This window comes from Dasypus novemcinctus, chromosome 4, assembly GCF_030445035.2.
Source record: "Dasypus novemcinctus isolate mDasNov1 chromosome 4, mDasNov1.1.hap2, whole genome shotgun sequence".
NCBI lineage: Eukaryota > Metazoa > Chordata > Mammalia > Cingulata > Dasypodidae > Dasypus > Dasypus novemcinctus.
Genome location: NC_080676.1, coordinates 149,947,018 through 149,966,958, shown reverse-complemented (window position 1 = coordinate 149,966,958; position 19,941 = coordinate 149,947,018).

Genomic DNA, 19,941 nt, shown 5'->3' with positions numbered 1-19,941 from the left:
GTCTTTTATCATTATACCTGTGCTTCTGGAGATTCTGAAGACCTTCAGCAATGTTTCTTTCTGAATTCCCAGAGGTTTTAGAGCTGGCATGTGTTTTTTAATATCTAAGACCTGAATAAATACTACCTTAGTAGAGACAAGTTAGATGTTTCATGAGAGGAAAACAAAAGAACACAAAAAGGCAAAGGGAATACAAGTACAAAAATATTATGGTAAAAAGGAGGATAAATGTGGAAGAAATTAAGTAAGGATTAGATGAAAATGAATGGAAGGCCATTTTATATATTTCACAATCTCCCATAATCTCAGAGTCTAATGGAAATTGGAAAGAACTGAGATGGATGATGTTTGAAAAGAGACAATATAAGAGGGCAAATAAATGCTTTAAATAAAGAGAAAAATTGGAGTATATAAGGCCAGAGAGGCAGATGCAATTTGTATTCTTGGTACCATCTTAAATGGAAGACACACCAGAAGTGGAACCAGGATCTGAAAAGAGAGTTTTCTCTCTTACTGATGTTGGAAGGAACAATGTTGGAAGGAAACACTGAAAACAGTGTTTAAGGCTATTTATGAAATATAATGTTTAATACTATTATTTGGCTTTCATTTTTTAACATTTTTATCCTATGTTTTAGAATAAAATGGTTTTATTTTCCAAACTATTATACAAAACCAAAATGTTCTAAAAATAATACAGAAAAGTAAGACTTTATTTCAACTTTTTTTTTTTTTTTAATTTCTTACTGGTGTTCACAAGTAAGTTGATGCCTTCAGGCTTTCAACAATTTCCTTAGTTTGAAAAGAGAACTTACCATGAGGAATAAGATGGCTTTAAAAAGAATGACAGGGAAATTTTAGGTAGTGAATATGTAACAAGAGTAAAAATTTTTAAAACCCTAGAACTGTACAACACAAAAAGAGAATCCCAAAATAAATTATGGACTATAATTAATAATATGATTATAATAATAATATTCTTTCACTAGTTGTAAAAATGCTACCTTACTAATGCAAACTGTTAATAATGGGGGAAATGGAGTGTATTGAGAAGAGGGGTATCTGGGAACTCTGAACTTTCTGCATGGATTTTCTGTAAATCTACAACTATGCCTCTAAAATAAAAAAAAAAATATGATAAATTGTAGAGCCTTGAATTTAATCAATGCCTTTCATTTAATTGTAAGTGAAGTTTAACAATCTAAGGAAGGCAAAAGAAAAATGCAATATATCATTTTAAAACACAACACTGTCAGATAAATCTTACGTAATATACCTGGTATGAAGAATTCAACTTAAGGTTTGAAGTGCTTCCTTATAGGGTGGTATGTCCAGACTTTAAGGATATGGCAATTTCTTCTCATAAAAGTGATGCAACATGTTTAAGGGGAACTCTAGGCAACAAAACAAGCACAAACATTTTAATGGGTGTGAGGGCCTCTTTATATGCCAGGATTGTGTCAAGTAAGCATAATACATAGAATGTATTATATTGGGCGTGTGTTTTATAACATGATCTTACCAGGTATATAAGCAACCCAGTACACATGCTGGCACTCACGCTCAGGATCTTGCCTTGAACAGCAAACCAACTCTCCACCCTTGACAACATGAGCTACTACGGCAACTGCTACAGAAGCCTAGGCTGCGGTTTCGGTGGCTTTGGTGGCCTGGGCTATGACTACGGCTGTGGCAGCTTCCGGAGACCCGGCTATGGCTATGGCTATGGAGGCTACAGAGGCTATGGATATGGCTGCTACCGCCCGTCTTGCTATGGAGGCTACGGATATGGCTATCGCCCATCCTGCTACGGAAGCTATGGCAATGGCTGCTATCGCCCATCTTGCTATGGAGGCTATGGCTTCTCTGGATTCTAATGAACTACTTCACCAGTAAATTAGCACCTGACCTCAGTAATTGGAAAACAGAGGTCCTGCTGGGGTTATTTGCACAAAGGGACTTAGCATCCCAGAATTTCAGAGAATTGTTTAATTTTATCAATAACTACATTATAATTCTGGAATCCTCTACTTTTGCTTTTATAACTGTTTGGATTCTCTGTTCATCTTCCAATAAAAGCTCCTAATTTGAAAATGCAACATGTTTTGTGCTTTGTTTATGATACTCAATTATGTGTAAGTAATGATGGTTATATTCTACTCAATTATCAATGAAGTGTACAACCCCATGGCAGAGAATTATTTTTTCATATACCTCATAAATATACATATGGATGGCAGATAGATTAGTCAATGTTAATAACTCTAGACTGAAAAGAAAAACTGTTTCAAAACAGATAGAGATTTGTTTTTTTAACTGTTTGTTTTTATTTAAATAATATACTTAGTAACCAACAAAGATCAAGTCTGTATAATTATGTATCAAATATATATAGTTTTACTTATTGAAGTTGCACTTCTCAGTTTGCTATGAATGCCTCATGAATCCTTCCATTTGTTTATTTGGGCTTTTTATTGTAAGAGTAAATGATAGTAGATCAAACCATATCACTAGGCTAGTTATGAAAGTAAACCCCCTTTCCAAGAATTTTTGCATTTTGTATAATCTCTTCCTATCATATTATTCTGCCTTTCACCTGACATTTTCATCAAATAGGTCATGTATAAGTTACTGGTAAATTAAGATAAATTTAATTTTATATTAGGTTATTTAATTTAAAACATTTTAGCTAAAATTTCTCAGTTCATTTTCCTATTATTTCACTGGTTCTTCTCAAGACGTGAAATCTTCTTCAATATCATCACCATATCGAGAATTTTTATATTCCAACAAGGGAAAAAAATATATGTCTTTGTGAACTAATTTATTTTGTAGTTTCAGCTGATAAGAAGCATATTTCAATCCAAAGACCTTTCTTACACAGTTGAGTTTCTGTTAAACCACTTCCCTGGAAAAAAATGGACTGGATGGATTATTTTATTGATAGAATAAGAAAAAGATGTAAGCAAATACAAATAATTTTCCTAAAATCAAATTATATGTTCAGATAATATAAAATTAAGATATTTTGTTTAAATTGCTCAAAATTGGCCAAATATGCTTGAATCAGCATCATAAAATTGTAGACTTAGACTAAGCATCAGATGGAAACAGTATTATTCCCCTCATCTTGTGGGGTAAAATTAATCTCAGAAAATAAATTATTTCCCAGAGTTATATTAGCTCTAGTGACAGAATCTGGGTAAATAAAGGCCAAGGCCTTTTAAAAGCTGTTACCACCATGCAGCTTCCCTTTCCCTGTGTATTTTCTCTCTTCACGTAGCCAAACTGAGCATCCCTGGGGCCTCCTGGTAAAAAAGAAAAAGAGAAAACATGCCTGCACAGCAAGCCAGTGCCCACATGGTGAACCAGGTGCCTTTGCAGTGAACCAGAGCCCACGGAAGTGAGTCATGCAGCAAGATGATGACACAACAAAAGAGACAAAGGGGAGAGTCAAGGTGAAGCATGGCAGAGACCAGCAACTGAGGTGGCTTGGCAGACAGGGAATCTCTTTCCACATCAGAGGTCCCCAGGATCAAATCCCAGTGAATTTTAGGGGAGAGAGACAAGAAGACAAAAAGAGAAATAGATACAGAAGATCACACATCAAATGGACACAGACAGCAAAAACAGCAGGGTGGGGGGAAGGAGAAAACAAAAGTTCTTCTCAGGCTTCTATGGACAAGCTGAACTTACGGAGGATGAGGGAGAGTGTTGGTGGGGGTGGGCTCCTTTCTTATACAGAATCACCATTTCTATGTTATTGTTCTGATATTGATAATGAACATTATTTAATAATGTTTAATTATTAATTAACATTAACTTCAATGTTAGCTTTATTATATTTTGCCTGTATGCATATCTATATGTATATCTATCATATATATGCATACAACTATGCATATCTAGATCTATATTAAAGATTGGAATTTTCACTTGAAAGACACAAACATGTTTTTTATGCCTAAAGATAAGTTTACTCAAACAGCAATCATCACCTTTCCATTCAGTCAATTCAATTTTGGTTTTGTAGAATCACAATGGACAGAGCAAGTGAGGGGAAGGTCCATTATTTTTCACTCAATCAGGTTAGTAACACTACAATCTATGGATATACCATATAGAGCTAAAAATGAAAATAGCCATCAATATCCCTAGTCAGAAATTGTTAAAAAAAATTGGGCACAAAAAGGGCAAAGAGAAGGTAAGGATAAGTATATTATATTGATTATGGAGAGCCAGATGTAGGGGTGCAGTGTTGATTTAAGTATTATACATTTAACTGGCTGCAGTAATGAAGAGTAGAAGGGAAGTTTCATGATGTTTGAAGTGAGATTTGCAAATGATATAAAATATGTGAATTAATGCCTAAGCATTAAATAAAGAAGGAAAAAAATGGTACATAAAAGCAGGCATACAGATGACCCAGCAATTCCATTACTGGGTATATACCCGGAAGAACTGAAAACAAGGACACAAACCAATATTTGCAGACCAATGTTCATACACACATTATGCACTATTGCCAAAAGTTGGAATCAACCCAAATGCCCATCAACAGATGAATGATAAAGAAAATGTGGTATATGCATACAATGGAATACTACTCAGCTATAAGAAGGAATACAGTACAAACACATGGGTTCACATGGATGAATTTTTGAGTACCTTATGTTGAATGAAGCAAACCAGGCATTGAAGGACAAATACTACATAACCTCTCTGATATGAAATAAGCAAACCAAACTGTCTCAGAGCTAGAGACTGAATGATAGGCTTACAGGAAATTGGGGTGTAGAGGAATGTGAGCTGAAGCCTACATGGTTGAAATCTATGATAAAGTGGAGGTATTTGTACAGGGAAGGGATAAGATGAGGGCATAGGGATAATTTTGAGGGGGCTTTGCAGGCTTCAGGGGGCCTAGGTTTGGGAGGATGGGTCAGATGGCCCAAGGAATTGGGGGGAGGGTTAGGGAGAACAGTTGGACATGGGAGATTGTCAGGTATGTGGTTGAAACTATAATGTTGAGAAATCTCTTTAGAAAATATAATAAGGAAGGATTACCTGTTTAAGGTACTTCAGGGGGTCATCTGGCACAGGGACAGGCTACTAGGGAGTATGTGAGTGCTCATCTTTCATAGTGTGTTATATCTCTGGGTAGAGACACATACAATGAGTGGGAAGGTGTACCCCCATCCTGGGGAGGCCTGATGTTCTCCAAAAGATGGAATTGTGTCTCTCTCGAGAGTTGGTGTATCCCAATGGGGAAGTAAGTCTAGTATGTCAAGCCCTCAGCATTGTTGCAAGTACCTGTGAATCTGGATCTTCAAGCAGTGAAGCTTGGTTGTCACTGTGGGCCCTGAGGAGAGGGGGAGAGAGGAATAGAATAGATGGAAGCAGGGTAATTGGGGGACAGTGAAAGTGTTCCACAACATCCTGCAATGATGATATAGGACATGTTAAATTTCACCAAAAATGTATACAAGTATACAGGCTAAAATGTAAACCATAACATAAACAATAAGGTAACAAAATATTTAGAAAATTGTACAATATAAAATACAAACCATAAGGTAAACCCAAATGGAACCATGTTTGATAGCTATGTTTCAATATGTATACATCAGCTGTAGCAAATATAACATGAACATGTAAAAAAGATCATTGCTGGAGAAGGGGGAAAAAGTTTGATTTTGGATATATGGGAGTCCCCTATATTGTATATGTGACTTTACTGTGATCTAAAACTTTTTTGAAGGCAAAATTAAAATTAGAAATAAAACAGGATGTAAACAATGAGGAAAAAATGAAAGAAATTACTTGCCACTGTACATATGGGGCAATACCTATTATAGTGAGGAAAGGCAAAATGTCAAAAACAAAGTTTCATAATATTTTTCAGTTTTTAATACTCCAATTTATTTTTCCTTTATTTTAGTTTTTCTAAATTAGTACATATTCTTTTTCTAATCTTTACACTTATCATTACTGTTTCATTTTCCTATTAATTGAATTTGGAAATATAATAGGCTTCATTTTTTATTAAGAAGTTTTGGACCACAGAGGTATTCAACTATGGCAGGGGAGGAATGCTGGTGTGGGGTGTTATTGATGGGGGACACATGGTTGGGAGGGAGTTATCCAGGGATGTATATAGGGTATATAATAATGTTTGGATATTCATTGGCTTTTTTTCATAGTAGTTACAGTTACAAATGACAACTTAGGGAGTGCTGAGTTCCTAGCCAGTGGAGCTCTGTCACATTCCCCAATGGAATAACAACAACCCATCAAGTGCAATGGCAAAGACCAATGAAGAAGGATGATCCAATAATGAGTACTTGATACTGATGACTATGCTTTGAGCCTGTGTGCCTGAAATTTGAACTAGGCCTAGAGCTGCAGGATGCCTAAGAGTTACATCCTGAGAGCTTCCATGTTGCTCAAATGTGGCCACTTTCTAAACCAAACTCAAAATGTAAATGCATTACCTTCCGCCCAGCATGGGACATGACTCCTGGGGATAAGTGTCCCTGGTGCCGAGGGATTACTACCAATCAGTAACTTGTGATTCAACTAGAAAAAGACCTTGAATAAAAGGGGGAAATGGTAAAGACAAAAGAGTTTATATGGCTAAGAGTCTTCAAAAAAGAGTCAGGAGGTCATCAGAGGGGTTGTGCTTACACGTGCCTCAGCAGAATCCCAGAGACAGCCAAAGTAGATGCAACCTCAGGTACTGGTGCTCCTGAGGGCTACAGAGACACACAGGTTCTATGGTCATGTCAAATGGCTCTAGAGTTGAGTGCCTTGTCAGTGGGCCCTACTTTGGAATTTGTGTTCCTGAGTGTGATGGAGATGGACTCAGATGTGACCTTTCTACATATCCCTCTTTGGTCACTTTTACTGAACCTGTGGTTGGTGCTGGGGATGGTGTATGCTCAGGAGACTTGAATTTCTGGACTGTCCTGTGCCAGTTGGACCCTGAACCTCAGCAAAGTTGCAACTCCTACTCTCTGGTTCATTGGACTCACCCAGATCAACTAACAAGGAGGTAAAGATGGTCAACCACCACACCAGGGAACTGAGAATGTCTTCAACTCCAAGCAGGATAATCAAATCCATCAACCATGTAGGATCTAAGCCTCCTCTCAATATAGAGGTGGAGTGGACATCATGATCCCTGGGTCCACAGGATGGAGGAATGAAATATAGATTAGAGTGGACTTACTGGTGTTCTACTATAGAACTATTGTCACTAGCAATGGAAGAAACTGTAGTATTGATGTGGAGAAAGTGGCTGTGGTAGTTGCTGAGGGCAGGCAAAGGGAAGAAGAGATGTGATATGGGGGCATCTTTGGGACTTGGTGTTGTCCTAAATTATATTGCTGGGACAGATGCTGGACATTATATATTTGCCATAACCCACTGAATGTACTAGGGAGACTGTATGCTACAATGTGAACTATAATCCATGTGGTGCGGCAGTGCTCTAAGATGTATTCACCAAATGTAATGGATGTGCCACAATGATGAAAGAAGTTGTTGACATAGGAGGAGTGGAGTGGGGTGGGTGTGAGGTATATGGGAACCTCATAGTTTTTAATGTAACATTTTTGTGATCTATGATCTCCCCAAAAAAAACAATTAAAAATTTAAAAAAAGAAAGAAAGAGCAGGCATAATCTTCATCCTTTGTAGTACTGAGTCTAGAACCCATTCTTGAGAATGGGCTCAGAGTATAAAAGGAGACCACTTCAGTAGCTGACAAAACTGTTTATTTGATGATTTTTTTATCTCTGTGATCATCCCTGAACATCTGACCCTAATTGTTTCATGTTGTTAAACAAAAACAAACATTCTGGACTTTGAGATAAATAGGTAGGTAGGTAGGTAGATAAATAGATAGAGAGATAGAAAGATAGATAAACAGTTATAAATCAATTGTGAGTGGTCAATGTTCTAAAACTCTAAACATGGGGTGCATGACATTTTGAGATTAATTTATGACTCCCAAAAAGAGAAATACTATTTTTGTGAACCAGTCTAATTCTCTGGGTGTGATACCCTTTGATTCCATTGGGTTCAGTTGTGGGGTCTTTAATCACTTGTTAAGATTGCTTTCGGATTTTGATTGGGCTGCTTCAGAGTGAGCCTCCACCCCCTTACTGGGTCTGATATAAATGGAAATGTGGAGAAAGATTCACTCAGACAGACACAGGAAAGGAGATATCTGCCATTTTTGATCCTGTCATGTGACAAGGAGAGGCTCAAACAGCTGAGGCCCTTGGGAGCCATGACCCATGTGCCTGATAGCTTGCAGCTGAAATTGGGAAGAAAGCTGAGCAGCTAAGCTTGAAAGAAGAAGCCTGGTAAGAGAAAAGCCCTGTGCCCGGTTGCATTCCACTGAGCTCTGGGAAACCGTACAGCCTTACAGGAAGGCAGAGACCAGGCAGAGCTTGCCTTCCATCTTGCTTCAACATGAGGCAGCTGACATGGCTGAGAATACACCTCCCATGGTGCCTTGAATTGAACTTTTCACAGGCTTAGAACTGCAAGTTTTTACCCCAAATAAATACGCTTTATAAAAGTCAACACATATTTGTTACTTTGCATCAGCAGCCCTTTGACAAACTAAAACAGTGTGCTTTGCTGTTGTCATCTGTCATAAACATCAGATAAGAAAAATCTTCATTGATTTAGTTCCTTCTCTTATCTATTGAAGAGACGTACAATCTTTGTTTCTCATCCTTTTAAACGATTAATTTAAGAGTCTTGACTTGAATCATTTATTGGAATTTTCTGGAAATGAATTTAATAACCTGAGGAATGCCTGTAATGAAAAGATATTTACTTAGAAAGTCAACAATATCTACTGTGACTGATGTTAAATGACTGGTAATGAGGAGTTCTATTTAGGGCTTGAAATGCTTATACTTTGAAGATATAGAAACTCCTTCTAATAAAGGTAAAGCAAGAAGCACAGGGACAACATTACTAGATAGCCAAGCAAGTTCAGACGTTCTTAGTGAGAGGTGTCAGGGACAAGGCATAAATGATTTGTCTCAGGCAAACATAATTCATCAAATGACACAAAAGGAGGACACAAAAGGAGGACATGTGTTTTACGATACTTTCTGATGAGGATATACAGCCAACCCGTACCAATGTTGACCTTCTCACTCTGAATCTTACCTTGAATAGCAAGACAAACTCACTCCTCCTAACACTATGTGCTACTATGGCAACTACTGTGGAGGCCTAATTTGGTTATAGCTGTGACTGCAGCAGTTTCCACAGACTGGGCTACGGCTGTGGCTCTGGTGGTTATGGATATGGCTGCTATGGCCCATCTTGCTATGGAAGATAGGGCTTCTGTGATTTCTACTAGATGAATTGTCTAAATTCCAAGCAGAGGGAAAATATCTAAACATGTTTGGTTCTATTCTTTTACTTTCATTCCCAAACCATCTATCCTATTTCTTCCAGAAATAAGTCATAGCTATTTATCAATGATTAAACTGCTTCTGTGAATATTTGATGCCTTTCTACATCCAGGACTCATCTTCTCAGTGCATAGTCAGTATGTATAATCATTCTAGTTCAGACTCCTCATTTTGGTCTATACATGTTTTTTTTTTCTCACCATTACCATCATGTTATCTTTCTAGCAAAATCCTAGAAACAACTTGCTTTTATGCTTTTACTTAATAACTTAATTACTTGTGTAAACATTTTGGTTCTTTTCAAAGTTTTAAATTTTTACTATTTGTAACATCTTTTACAACAGATCTGAAAGATTACTAATGTAATGCATGTACAAGTATGATAAGAATGTTTCTAGTTTACCAGGTATTTTGGTTTGTAGTCGTATGTATCATACCTTAGAAAAGCATGTTCAAAACTCAATTCATTTGTGTGGGTGTGAACCCATTTTAAGAAGGACCCTGGATGAGGTTACTTCAGTTAAGGTGTGTCCACCTCAATCAGGATGTCTTAATCGTATTATTGGAGTACTTTATAAGCAGATTGATATTCAGATACACAGAGAAAAAGCCACAGGGAGCATCCAGAAACTGAAATTCAATGGAACCTGAAAGAGAAAGGAGAAACCAGGAGATGTCACCATGTATCTTGCCATGTGACAAACTAAGAAACAAAAATCACTGGAAACCAGCCCTAGAATGCCAGTCTTGGGAATAAAATATTGCATTGAAGACACTTTAATTTGGACTTTCTTAGCCTCAAAACCAAGAGCAAATGAATTCCCATTGTTTAACACAATACATTCAGTGATATTTGCTTGAGCAAACTGGGAAACTAAAACACTAGCTTACACAAGCATGATAATATGTTAGTGGCATATTAGCATAAATGAATACAAATTAGCACCATCATCTCCTTTAGGATATCACATCTTCTTAAAAGTCAGTCAAGTATTCCTGTGATTACCAAGGAGTATGAATTCTAATATTTATATTCAAATACATTCTGCTAAGCAACTTTGCTGTTAGCTATATATCATCTTGGTACCCCTCTACTGGTCAGTCATTCCTTTGCTTTTCTGCCAACCTTTCTCTCTGGGTTGGGTTAGGCGGGGTGGGAGGTTACACTGATTTTCTGGGCAGAGCAGTCTTTAGTCAGAACATTCGGGTTTTTTTTTTTTCCAATTTTTTTATTTTCTGTTTGTTTTTTAATTATTTAATTTTTTAAGAAGCTTTAGATTACATAAATATTTCATCAAAAATATAGGAGATTCTTATATATCTCATCCCCTCCCCTTCCCACACTTTCCCCTATTAATTGTTTTGTATAAGGCTACTACAGAACATGGTTTTGTATAGGCTCATCCACTTATCAATGATGCATAAGAATCTGACAGTGCAGCATTCATAATTATTAGGGGGTTCTTAATACTCTACAGGCATTCTCATGAATGGATGAAGGCAGAAAAGCAAATGTTAGTAACACACGAGATGCTATACTGATAAGAAATCCTTTTAACTCTCAGCCACTGTCCCATTTCTCAGTCAAGGTCAAGAAACCTGGCTCTTTATTCTCTCAGGACATGTTCTCTCAGAAAATTCTTCAGTTCCTCCAGAAAAAAACATTCTTTTAGGCTTGTTCAACCACTTCAAGACTACTGGCCAAGGATCTTTGTATGTCAGCAGTAAGAGGACAGTGAATCCTTCTGTAAAGTGTTTCTTGGCCAACTCTCAAAGCAGCCAGGGAAACCTGTTCCACCATTTTTTCTGACAGGACAAGACTTCTCTCAATGCACTTATATTCAAACTTGGACCCCTGCTACTTATCTCTTGAGATAATTTTTCTTTAGATTTTAGCCTTGAGATAAATTTTCTTTAGATTTTAGCCCTTTGTAAGACGAAAGGAAGAATTTTATTAAAAATTTCCCAGGGAAAACTGTTACATTTTTGCCTACACTATACTTTAGATTCCAAATCAAAGAACTGAAAAAAATGGAAGCAAAAGAAAGGATAAAGAAGTATTCATAGATCAAGGGTTCAGTCACTTTATGTGGAACAGCTTACGTGGTTTTTTGATAATAAATTGAGAACCAAAGAGATAGCATACAACCAAGTGCTGTTAAACTGGAAAGCATCACATCAGACCCTTTTTACATTAATTTAGTTTTACTAGTGGGATTTGAAAATGAAAACTAAATATGTTCTAAATCCATTGAACAATATAGGAGAGTGCTTTAGATAATATTTTGTGCTTTAACCATAAAATGCAGTAGAACGATCCTTATGGAATAATAATAATAATAATCTATGTAATTTATAACTTTAATTTTTATTTCTCCATTGTTCACCCTAAAATGTTAACATTTATAAACTGATATTTACATTTACATTTGCTCCATTAGAGGTATAATTTTATCAAGTTTTTCCTGATAAACATGTGTACTCGCTTTAAAAAGGTGAGTGCTTTTAAGGGATTTGTACTTGGCATGTATAATATGTGATTATTAAATATAATTTTCTATAGACAGACATTTCAGTCTGCTAAGTGTGGCCTTGTACACCATGGAGAGTAGATTTGATGTTGGCTTTATTTGAAGGTCTGTTTTATTTCTACTCTGGACTAGCCAGAAACTACTAAATTTTACTTGTACCAGAAGATAATTAGTGTTTCTCCTAAATGTCATGGCTTTTAGAAACATAGTGCAAAAGTTGTATTTATCATCTGGGTTAGATTATGAACAAAATTGGAAGCTGGAAACATGAAACACATTTCTAAATTTTCAGTCACCAAATAATTCTGCTAGGAGAACGAAAACTTTGTAGATAGACATTATATCAGTAAGATATTAAACAGACATTTCAACTGAATTCAAATAGGTGGTAAATGTTCTGATTAACGATATAGGCCCTGATATTGGAAAAGACATAATAATATTTAAGAGCACCCATGGCATACTTGTGCATAGGGACTGCATAATTCAGGATCTAGGGTAGAGTTAGTGGGGGAATAATTTCTTGAAATATGGACACAAAAAGTTGAATTTGTTACCTCCACTGAAAAGGTTTTTAGAGACAAAGTAGTCATAATCACATCTCATTACTGTGCTCAAATTGTTCAGAGGCAATATAATCTGTGAAAATTCGGGATACCTGATCAATTTTCTAAGTCCTAATAAAAGTCTTTTCTGGAAATATGCTCAACAAATATAATTGCTGACCCCTGAAATGGGGGCAACTAGGTTGAAACTATGGACCCATCTATGGCTCTAGCTATGACACAGGGGATTCTGAGGCTTAAACATTGTTATATATTTATTTATATGTAAGCCAAACAAACACTTTACTTTGAGCTCCGGAGACCATGCTTTTCTGTAACTTGATTTCTTAACTCAGCTACATGAGATTTTTTTCCATATTCAGCCACTCAGGCCCAGATTTGGAGAGAATGCTCATGTCTCCAAATCCAGGCCTGAATGGCTGGAGTGATCCTGGTGCCATTATCACCCAATTGATCAACAGAACCAATATGGTCCTCCAGTTGGAAACTGTTCGGTGCTGCCTCCTTAATATCTCTTTCCTTCTATCCCTTTCCCAATGCCTGTATTCATCATTTGTCATTTCTATACTTTGTTGTGTATTCCTATCTCTTCTCCTGAACTCAAAACCTACCTCCCTTTATCGAAATGAAGCATAATGCTGCTATTATAAAGACAATTATTCAGCTTTTCATGTGCTGCTATGGAAAGAAATCTCAAATAATTCAGTTAAGAAATCAAGTTACAGAAAAGCATGGGCCATGGAGTCATAGAGTTGGGCCAATAAACATTGGATGAATTAATATGTATAATTACTTAAATGACCAAATCACAAATAATTCAGTTAAGAAATCAAGTTACAGAAAAGCATGGGCCATGGAGTCATAGAGTTGTTCAAGAAACATTGGATGAATTAATATGTATATTACTTAAATGACCAAATCTTTGCTCTTCATTAGCTCCTCCCTTCACCTCAGATGGTTTTTTCTTACATTCTCATAATGAACCCCTACTCATCTTCAAAATTCAACCTGAATATTATCTCCATTAAGATGCCTTTCCTGATTCTACCAGGTATCTGACATAATCATGTGCAAATGCTGCTTCCAAATAGATACCCTGCCCAACCATACTATTGGCCTCTAGTCCCTTTTATTGCTTTTCTTCACAATATCTCTCATCTCAACAATGGATGTTACTAAATTGCTTGTTTACTCAATATTATGTGTCTTCCCAAGGGAATATAAGATTCATGTGTCAGGGACTGAATCTGTTTTATTTACTGCTGCATCTGCAGTGCCTAGAAATTCCTAGCACACAGAAGTTATTTCATAAAATATCTGCTAAACAAATCCATGATAACACCAACCGACTGGGTATTTATTTATAAGCTAAGTTCACCCATTAATTAAGTGTGAGCATTTTCATTCTAATAATATAGTTCTATTGCTGACAATGAAAAATAAGTTTTAATTTTGGTTTAAAGAAACACTATGCATTATTCATCTTTTCCATAGCTATTTATTAACCACCTATAATTTTTTGGAACCTCTGTTCAATCCAGGTCATAACCACAATATGTTCAGTGTAATATTTGAGTATTATAGGTTCTAGTCAAGTGTTCTATGACAGTCATCAAGAAAAAAATACTTAATCTCTCTCTTTCGCTTTTTACTCTTACGTAGTAATGCATCCACCACTTCACCAACTATCTCAGAGGAAGAGGTTTTCTTTCTCTCTTTTAAGAATGAATACATCCACTTTCCCACTTTCCCCTTTCTTATCATCTAGCTCTTTAGGACTTTGTTTTCATCCATTATTTCCTATCCTCATATCCATAGTTTCTCCTTATACAAAGGGGCCAGGAATTGAACCTGCCTGTCACCACTGTCCATGATCTAGAGCACTGTGCTCCGTCCCCACAAACTCTATGAGAAATCTGCATATTAGAAAAGTAAAGCCCAGAGTCAGACAGTTTCTACAAGACAGAACTGGATTTTGAACTCAAGAAGTTTGAATACAAAATGCTGTTACCAGACATATACAAATCTCCATAGAAAACTAATCAAAGAAATCAAGGTTTAATTGAAGAGATTGTCTTTCTTTCCCTTTTTTCTTCTACCACTGAATGTTGTATAGGATTAATTTGTAAACTCCACTCCATCCTCTTATTTCCTTTTTATATTTCTTCCACTGCAATTCTCCATCCTTGCCTACACTTTGGACCTCTGTTGTAATTGGCATGGCAAGTGTTCCAAAAGATGACTTAATTGTCAAACTCAGAGCCGTCTTTTTAATTTTATAGTGAGATAGTGTCACTTAATGGTTAAGCTCATGCTTTCTGAAGGCAAACCCATTTGAGTAACACTCCCAGCTCTGCCTCTTCCAAGAGTGACCCTAGACAAGCTGTTTAACCCCTCTGTCTCTTAGTTTTTTATCTGTAATTTGGGATTATAACATTGGCAACTTCATGGAGTGTCTGTGAGAATTAAATGAGTAATACATGAAAAACACTCAGAACATTGCCATAAGTATAGCATGCAATCATTGTATCTTAGTTGTCATTCTTATTTAGACACTCTTTCTATAGTTGGCTTCTTGTAAGTTTTCTCCTGTTATCATACTACTGCATAAAAAACAACCACAATAACCAGTGTAGTTGGCGTAGAACAATAAATTTAATGCTCACCCACCCAACATTTGAAGGATGAGATGGCTTTTCTGGGTTCACTCTCATGACTGGGGGTTAGTTGGCTCTTTTTCAATTAGTGTATGTGGGTGACTCAGAATCTTTTCCGCATGCTTCTCATTTCTCCAATAAGCTAGGTGGGGTATGTTCTGATGGAGATGGCAAGGGTATGATAGCAAAATAGACACCCACAGGGCCATGGACATCGATACTTAAAAGTTAAGCACCATCAATTCTGCCTCATTTATTGACTGAACACATTATAACCAAGAGTCAGAATGGGAGAACACTGCAACATTTTCAGGCAAACAAAGTAGGTGACAGAAAAGGTGAAGCTTTGCATTCTACCACAGGTACTACTACCTAGTCTCTTGTTCTAGACTTCCTTTATCTTAGATAATCTCGTCCACTCTAGTGCAATCAAGTCAATGATCCCAAATCTGTATTTTGAGTCTCTAAAAATGGCAGATAAAATACAGGGTATAATGATAAATTTTAATTTTAGATAAATAGCAAATATGGTTTTAGTATAAGTATGCCTAAAATATTTCATGGAACATACTAAACTTTTTGTTATTTATGTGAGTTCAAATTTACCTTGCCACCCTGTATATTTATTTGCTGAATATGGAATCATTATCCATCTGGACATTCTATTAATATCTATATGCCTGAGGAACATTTCCAAATGTGTGTCCATATAGAGAGCAGGACCTCAAAATGTTCTAACCAGTACCTTATCCTTCCCACAAGTGTACCTCTTTTGCCTCTCCAGACTTCTTTGAGGCATTTCCATCTACTTAGTGTTCCAGGATTGAAATCTCAGGGTCATTAAAATAATTGTCAATTTCTCTTCCTCTCCTCATTCTTTAGATTCAAATTCTCCTCAATTCTGTCATTTGAATGTTCTTCAAAAAGGTTCCATTTTCTCCATCCCCAATTTGCCTTCCCTGTTTCAGGTCTCTTCATGCCTTTCACGCAATGCTTTCTAGTAAGGATTGTTATAATTCAACATTTACTGTTCATATCTTAAGACGTCCTTTTGTGCTAGGGAACAGCCTGAGTACAGGCCTGCTTCCTTTCCCTGTAACCCACAAACAAACCTTGTGCTCAGGACTAGAAGTGTTACCTTGAGGCCTAGTACCAAATGATAAATGTGGGCTGACTCCCTCCTCCTCCAGAGTCCCTGGAGTAAAAACTCATCACCTAGCAGGTAGTATTCTGCCAGCACATCCCTTTGCTTTTGCCCTGAGCATGTGTAAACATTCCCTGAAGACTGCTTGGTTATAGATGTGTATCTTATGGCTCCCAGCTCACCCCTGCTTCTCTATCTGTTCCTGGTAGGGAGGGTGTAGTTTCCCTTACCTACAGAACATGAGGGAGGATTGCATGTAGACCATATTCCTATGTCAATTGCAGAGCAAATCTCCTGGCCATCGAAGACCAGTGCCACTGGTGAAGCTGATCTTGCTTTGTCTCTTCTCTACGTGGGTAATTGATGTTACATCCAGTGCTGTGTAAGTTTGTGTCTTTTTTTGGCAACTGTGGCACCTGTATTGAAATGGGTTAACATCTCTTCCCTATACTCCATGTGGTAGGACTACTAATCTGGAGTTGTGCGGTCACCCCTCGGGCTGAAGTGTGGTTTGCTGGCCTGGCGGGGGAGCAGCTGCGGCAGGCCAAGCCGCTGCCCCCATAATAGGGTGGCTGGTCGGACTCACCGCCACCCCTGAAGGGAGCTCGGCATGGGCGCAGAGTGCCCTTGGGTCTCCCCTTCTCGGCAGCCATGCTTCCGCGGCCGCCCCTCCTCCTGGATGGCGCCACACGATGCCTGTGGGGCGGCACCCTTCTTCTTCTTTCTCCCTGCGCAGGCGCAGGGCGGAAAATTCCAGTCTGCCCTTTTCCCTTCCCCCGACAGCAGCAACAGCCAGGCGTGGGCAGGAAACTCAAGTCTGCCCTCCACCCCAGCAACAGCAGCCACCAATCCCTAAACCCTGCCCCTTCCCCCAGCAACAGCAACAGCCAATCCCTAATCACCACCCCTCCCCCGTCCAGTACTGCCCACTGACCTTTCACCGGCAACCAATCAGAACAGGGCGTGGCTTCGACCAATCAGCCTTCCCCAGCCCCTATAAAACTGTTGCCTCTCCCTCAATAAAGTGGACTTGCGTGTTTACCTTGTCTCCGCGGTAGTTCTTCTGCCGTGCGCCCTCCAGTCCTGAGAGCCTCCGACAAGGGCCTGGCCTCCCTTGTCCCCAGATCGTCGCCTGCTTCTCCGGGCGACCCCTTCGTCGCCTGCTTTGCCAGGCAACCCCGTCAGCCGAACCGCGCAACCCCTGTGAGACTGATCCCTCGTCTGCTGCCGGACCTGCTCCTCGTCCCAAGTGGGACCGACCCCTCGTCCCAAGCGGGACCAACCCCTCGTCCAGAGCTGGACCGACCCCTCGTCCGCAGCCAGACCCCACCTCTACCGACCGAGCAAGCCGTCGCAGAGATGATAATGGATTTCTTTCTCCTGACACATTCTCCTTCATGTTTATCTTATTAGATAGAAACCAACTGCTTGGGTTCTAAAATTGAGTTGGCTGGTAATTAACTCTCTGACTTTGGACAAGTTCTTTTACCTTATTAAATCTCATATTTGTTACCTAAAATTTGATGATAATGATATTGTGTTGCTCATAATGTGCTAAGGATTAAATAAACTAATGTTTAAGATGCACGTATGAATGGCCAGACACAGAGTAATCAGTAGACATTAGCTACACTTATTATTACAATATACATTTTTCTCTTTTTCACCTAATAGAAATACCTCCTAATCTTGTACTGCTCAGCACATAAAAACAACCCTGGCATCAGGCCCAGAAAAAAAAAAGCAAAAAAAAAAATCCAGTTATCCTCAACTATACCCTTTCCACATATTTTCATTTTGCGGTGACATTTATTATATACTGTGATGTTTGCTTACCTTTTATCCCTCCTCAGTAGTGAGTTCATTCAATGAAGTTTTATTTACTCCATTTTAATAAATTGAAACTCATAACACACATTGAGTTAAATGTCTTACTTTCTTATTTCATTTATATCTATAACACTAGATGTCTGTTCAAGTTGATATGTCCCTATTATAAGTTGCATTTCTATTATGCTGTATTTTCTGCTAATTTTAGCATCTGAAATATGTAACTTGCCAAAAAAATTTATTCGACCCTTATGAAACAACTTAGATTCTATGCAGACAGCACAAAAAGTGCACAATACAAGCACAATAGGTTATTAGAATCCCATCCTAATAGTCATTTGTATAGTATGAATAGGCCCAAAACCAGGGCACCCCAACAACCATTTTTTACCTCTCCTTTCACTTCCAAGCCTTTGTTCAGAGATCTCAGAGACAGCATATTTAATAAGTAAGGAAATAGTTGAAGAAAACTAAACTAATATCATTGTTTTCTTAATCTACTGTGTTTTAGAAATGAAGAATGTGATGATAAATAAGTGTATCACATGTGGTTCTTGATATCAAGAGATGGAAATTACTGCAAAAAAAGCAGTGTATTAAGAATATGGGTAGCTTAAGGAAACTGGGAAGCTTGGGAGATTAGGTTGACAACTTGTAAAGGACTCAGGGATGTCAAGAGAGCGAAGATAGAAACAGAAACAAAGCCAATGCCATAACAAAGGTTAGTCACTTCTACTTCTGGACATTGCTGGTCCCTCCTGCACCAAAACTCTTGATAAATTCTGAATTATTACTTTGTTTTGCACACTTTTAAAACATTCAACACCAGGTGAAGTGCTTGATTAGCTAAGTCTAATTCACATGTATATGACATCACTACTAGGACTAATGAAAGGAGTTATTTAGTCTTCTTCAGGGTCTGTAGTGGGAGTCATAAAGCTTCCTATTTATTCTAAAGCAAGAAAAAGGCTTAGAAACTAAGTTGGCCTCCCCTCAAAAAAGTCATAAATGTCAATGACACAGAGGTAATTTAGAGTAAACCTACATGTTGTATTCCATAAGAGAATCAGCCCAGAATATAAATAATTACATGGTCCTATTAGTTAAGTGATATGCATGTTACTAAAACTTAACTTACTTCTCATTCATACCTTCCAAGCAATGCCGTCATCTTTCTACAGGTGACGAAAATTCTTCTGATCATCCTTTAATTCTAATTAAGACACATGATCATGGTTAGAATATCAAATTTGTTTCCTGGGGATTTGGGAGAAAGACAGTACTGTATATTTCTCCCACCTCACCCCTAGCACATTAGGCAGACAAGTGATAGGGTGGGGAAAAATTAGGAGGAAAAAAGGGACATAATCTGGAGCAAAAGATGCAGCATCAAGATGACAGATGTACATGGTAAGAGACCTGGAATCCAGCAGATATCAGGTGGTAATTTATCTCCTTGGAATAGACGTGACTGGGATGGAGGATAGAGACCAGAAGGAAATGAACAAGAAATCACCAAAGAGAAACCACTTGTACAAAAATTATGCCCCAAGCTTTTAGCTGATTTAAATGTAGTATAAGAGATACTATCAAGAGGTGCCTATTTCCTTTCTTTTCTGGTGGACTCTCTAAATCAGGAGTGCAATGAAGTGGAAAATACATGGGCCCTCAAATGTACTTCCCTAAGTTCAAATCCAACTCTTGTACCCAGTCCTGGTGCCTTTGAGGATGTTTTTACTTACATTCCCTCAGCCATTTCTGTAAAATGAAG